Source organism: Zalophus californianus, chromosome 1, assembly GCF_009762305.2.
Source record: "Zalophus californianus isolate mZalCal1 chromosome 1, mZalCal1.pri.v2, whole genome shotgun sequence".
NCBI lineage: Eukaryota > Metazoa > Chordata > Mammalia > Carnivora > Otariidae > Zalophus > Zalophus californianus.
The window spans coordinates 2,053,157-2,058,382 of record NC_045595.1 but is presented as its reverse complement, the minus strand read 5'-3'; positions in this window follow the sequence as shown (position 1 = coordinate 2,058,382).

The following is a 5,226-nucleotide window of genomic DNA, read 5'->3' as shown; positions in this document are numbered from 1 at the left end:
CCTACCAGGCCACCAGGGCCCTCCCTCGGGCCTGATTGGATGGTATACAGGCTCCGCGCTCCGATTGGGCGATGTTTCAGGTTCTGAGACCTGATTGGATGAGGTTTCGGAGTTAACTCCTCTTGGCCCCGATTGGACGTTTCTCTGGGACACCGAGCTCCCCGCACCGTGATAGGACAGCCTGTGGCCCCTCACGTTCTGATTGGACGGTGATCCCGGCACCGCCCCTGTGGTCCCAGATTGGGCAGATCTCCCAGGCCCCGCCTCCTGTGTCTTGACTGACAGGCTGGCGCTAACCCGCGTGTCTCATCTGCCTACCGGGAGTTCGGCTCCGAAGAGAATGGACTCCTAGCTGGCTGACCCGCCTACGTCCTCCTTCTGTCCCGGGAATCTGACTCAGTTTCTCCGTGGAGCCGCCCTTGTGCGGCGCCCCATCAGGATGTGACAGAGCAGTGGGGCCCGGTAACCCTTGGGCACCTGTCCTCTGTTTAAGCACAGCTCAAGAACCGGTGACGTCACCTCAGGGAAGGCAAGGTCTCCCTGGGTTTTGACCTGATCCTTTGACACCGCGAGGCCCCGCCCTCCGTCCCCCGCTCCACTTCTCTGGCCTCAGGTCAGCCAAACGTGCCCGGGTCCTTCGCCCCCGTGGGACGTGGGACCCCGCGGCCCCAGCCGGGCACGGCCACAGGTGGGACACGTTAGAATACTCGGGTGTGCGTTATATTCTGCAAGGAAAGTCACGGCACATCAAGTTTGTAGTCAGTCCCTGTGAATGTGAAATGTAAAGGGCTCGATTTCCTTCTTCAGATGATGTCCGGATGTGGCAGAGCGGTGAACAGGCAAAAAAAAAAAAAAAAAAAAAAAAAACAGAACACTGAGTTTTACCCTTAAAAGTGTGAGTGCTGGGGTGACTTCGGTTAGACGTCTGCCTTCGGCTCAGGTCATGATCTCAGAGTCCTGGGACCAGCCCTACCAGGCTCCTCGCTGGCAGGGAACCTGCTTCTCCCTCTCCTTCCTGCTCATGTGCTCTCTCTCACTACCAATCTCAAACAAACAAAATCTTTTTTAAAAAGTGTGAGCGCTATGGTATGTGAATTATATCCACATTTGTCAACGCGAATTTAATGGCCAAATAGCTAGGAAACCATGCCTCCTGGCCACCAATGAAATACTTTATGTCTCTATGGATTTGCCTATTGTACATATTTTATATAAGTTCCCTCATGCTCTGTGGTCTTGTGTGTCTGGTGTCTTTCACGTAGCATTTTTTTATAAAGATTTTGTTTATTTATTTGACAGAGAGAGACATAGGGAGAGCAGGAACACAAGCAGGGGCAGTAGGAGAGGGAGGAGCAGGCTTCCTGCTGAGCAGAGAGCCCGATGCAGGGCTCGATCCCAGGACCCTGGGACCATGACCCGAGCCGAAGGCAGACGCTTAACGACTGAGCCACCCAGGTGCCCTCAGGTAGCATATTTTCAAGATGCATTCATAGTGCAGCATGTGTCCCTGCTTCATTCCCTTTTGTAGCTGAATAATCCTCCATCCCATGTATATACTGCACTCTGTTCATCCATTCATGCATTGGTGCCCAATAGGACGTTTCCTTTTGTGGTTTTTGAATAGTTTTGCACCTCGCATTCATGTACATGTATCTGTTTCAATTTAGGTAGGACTGGGATACTTGGGTCCCACTGTAATTCTGTTTTAACTTTTTGAGGAACCACCAGACTTTTGCCCACATCAGCTGCCCGAGTTTACAGTCCCACCAGCTATGCACAACGGGTCCAAGATCCCCACATCCTCCCTGACCCTTGTTTTCTGAATTCTGGATTCTAGCCATCCTAGGGAGTGCGAAGTGGTATCTCATTGTGGTTTTGACTTGCATTCCCCTTAATGGTGAGGATCCTTTCATGTGTTTATTAGACATTTGTGTGTCATCTTAAAAGAAATGTCTAGTGAAGGTTTTGCTCACTTCTGGCCAGGCTTTTACAGGTTTTGCTATTCAGATGTAAGGGTTGTTTTTGTATTCTGGTTAACAAAATCTTATCATATGTGTGATTAACAAATATGTTCTCCCATTTCGTGGGTGTCTTATCGCTCCCCTGGTAAGGTCCTCTGATGGACAAAATATTTATTCTACTGTCACTTGTAGGAGACAGACTTTAGTCTGCTTCCGCTCTGGTAGCTTGGCTACCTCTAATAACCCATGTACTAGCTGCATGCTCAAAGACTCAGTAATTGGCCTTGCTGCCAAAGGGGAAAAGGATGTGGGTTCAGTTACGATGCCAGAGGGGCAAGGCCCTGAGAGGGAGGGCCTCAGGTCTCTCACCAAGAGGGTTCTTGTCTTTGTGCAAGAAATTCAAGGGCAGGGGCGCCTGGGTGGCTCAGTCGTTAAGCGCCGGCCTTCCGCTCAGGTCATGATCCCAGGGTCCTGGGATGGAGACCCACATCGGGCTTCCTGCTCAGTGGGAAGCCTGCTTCTCCCTCTCCCACTTCCCCTGCTTGTGTTCCCTCTCTCGTTGTGTATCTCGCTGTTAAATAAATAAATAAATAAATAAATAAATAAATAAAATCTTAAAAAAAAAGAAATTCAAGGGCAAGCCATTTAGAGAAAGGAACAAAGATTTACTAAGTATAGAAGTAAGAAAGGAGATGGTCTCTCCTTCCAGATGGGAAAGAGGACCTCCCTTTGCATCTAACCAAAGGCTTTATAAGTGTTTTTTTAAGATTTATTTATTTATTGGGGGGAGGGGCAGAGGGAGAGGGAGAGAGACTCTCAAGCAGACTCCCTGCTGAGTGTGGAGTCCCACATGGGGCTCAATCCCAAGACCCTGAGATCACAACCTAAGCCACCCATGTGCCCCCCTTTTGTTTTTTTTAATTAGCTAACCCTACAGGGAGGGGTTTCCTTTTTAACTGTGGGTTCCTCATTCACGTTGAGGTTTTTCCTTTGTCTTAGGGTTGTGGAGGTACCCACAGGGATCAATTTTGAGCATGTTCAGGCTTTGTGGATTTCACTGCTGTAGGGAGTGGGGTCTTGTGGTTTTCCTTGAGTCAGATCTTGTGACTCTTTTTATGACCTGCTGACTTTTATGTTAAGAGTTAGCTTAAAACCAAAATGGCTTTACATGGGTCAACTTGTCTTTTGAGTCTCCCTCCGTTACCTCCGGCTCAGTTACAGAAGGTCCTTCCAAGCCCCCCACCCCCACCCCAGCCCTGGCTGCAGTGCTGGTGGCCCTCTGCTCCCTCAGATGCCATCTGGCCAAGGACTAGAGCGCGGACCCCTGGGGAAAGTGGGGACCCCAGCCCACAGCCAAGGGTGGAGATTAGGGTGGGGACACCTAAGGGTATCAGGAGACCCAGGCTGCGGCCACAACCCAGCCATTTGGGTGGGAACCAGCCCTCCCCCCCCAGCCTCCCCTGCCTGCGCACTCACCATCTCATCCCCCGTGAGGGCCCCAAGGGCAGGGGCATATGAAGGCGAGACCCACCCAAAGCCACTCAGAGGAGGCTGGGAGCGCTCCCGCTTGGATGGTGTCCTGGACCCCCGCACCCTGATCAATCTGAGCTCCCCTGCTAGAACCTGTTTTCCGATAGAGCTTTGGAGCTCGGCCCCACATCTCCCGATGGGGCCATGCTGGGTTTGGTCCGAGCTCCTGGCTCCTCCCCCTGGCAGACTTGATTGGATAGTGCTCCGTGGGTCGTGAGTGACAGGCAGAGGCGGGGGACGTGGCTGAGCCCACAAGTGCGAAGGTTCTCGTCTCAGGCTCCCCCGCCAGGCCTCCTTGCTGCGATAGGATGCTGCTGCCAACAAGGACACGGACTCGGCTGCCCACAGCTCAGAGCCCCCCCGCCCCACCCCACCTGCGTGGTCCTCCTCCCGGACTGGGATATCCTGACTCAGTTTCCCCGTGGAACACCCCTTGTGCGGAGCTGGGACAAGAGGGGACAGGCCTGAATAGTACAGGAGGGCCTGGTGACTGCTGGTGTTGGGAGTCGGTCTGGGGATGAGGTCCTCGTGGCTCTGTGCCCTTCCTCTAAGAACAAAGACACTCAGCAGTGACGTCGCCGCACGCAAGGCAGGGCCCAGCTGTTTTGACTTGTGACCTTGGATACCCTGAAGCCTCTCCCTCCCCTCCGGCAGGCTCTCTCCACTCAGGAGACCTAGAGTTTGGGTTCCCTCCGGGACTGCAGAAACACTGGGACTGAGACCCAGCTCCTGGTCTGTGATGTAGGAAAGATGTTAGGGTTCGAAGCCAACAGCCAAGAAAGAATTTCTTTTTTTTTTTAAGATTTTATTTATTTATTTGACAGAGAGATAGAGAGCACAAGTAGGCAGAGAGGCAGGCAAAGGGAGAGGGAGAAGCAGGCGCTCCACTGAGCAGGGAGCCGGACATGGGGCTCGATCCCAGGACCCTGGGATCATGACCTGAGCTGAAGGCAGACGCTTCACCGACTGAGCCACCCAGGCACCCCTGCCAACAGCCAAGAAGGAATTCTTGAGATGTCTTTGGTGCAAAAAGGTGGTTTTATTAAAACACAGGGACGGGCGCCTGGGTGGCTCAGTCAGTTAAGCGATTGCCTTCGGCTCAGGTCATGATCCTGGAGTCCCAGGATCGAGTCCCACATCGGGCTCCCTGCTCAGCGGGGAGTCTGCTTCTCCCTCTGACCTTCTTCCCTCTCATGCTCTCTCTCTACCATTCTCTCTCTCTCTCTCAATAAATAAATAAAATAAAAAAATCTTAAAAAAAAAAAAAGAAATCCTCATTAAAAAAAAAAAAAAACACACACACAGGGACAAGACCCATGGAAAGAAAGAGCTGCTCTGGGTCGTGAGGAGTGGCCCATTACATACTTTCAAGTTGGGAGGGGGTTGGGGGTAGTGTAAGTCTCTAACAGATTTTGGAAGCAAGGTTTCCAGGACCTTGAGGGGGCTGCCTATGGTTGGGGAAGGTCATTTATTACTGTTTAGTAAACCCTCAGTCATGAGACCCTTCAGATATATATCGGTGGGTCATATGCTTGGGGAATGATTGCCAACATGTATCTTGGAGGGTGGGGGGAGGGGTAAGAGATAAAGGAAGTTTCCAAAGGAATTTTTATATGTTAGAGTAGGCTTACAGGGTCCTGGGGGTTGGGCTAAGATTGTCTTTTGCCCTTAGCGGAAGTATCAATATCAAAGCAGCTGAGTCCCTAGAGGAATGTCACTCTGCCTGTTTGAAGGA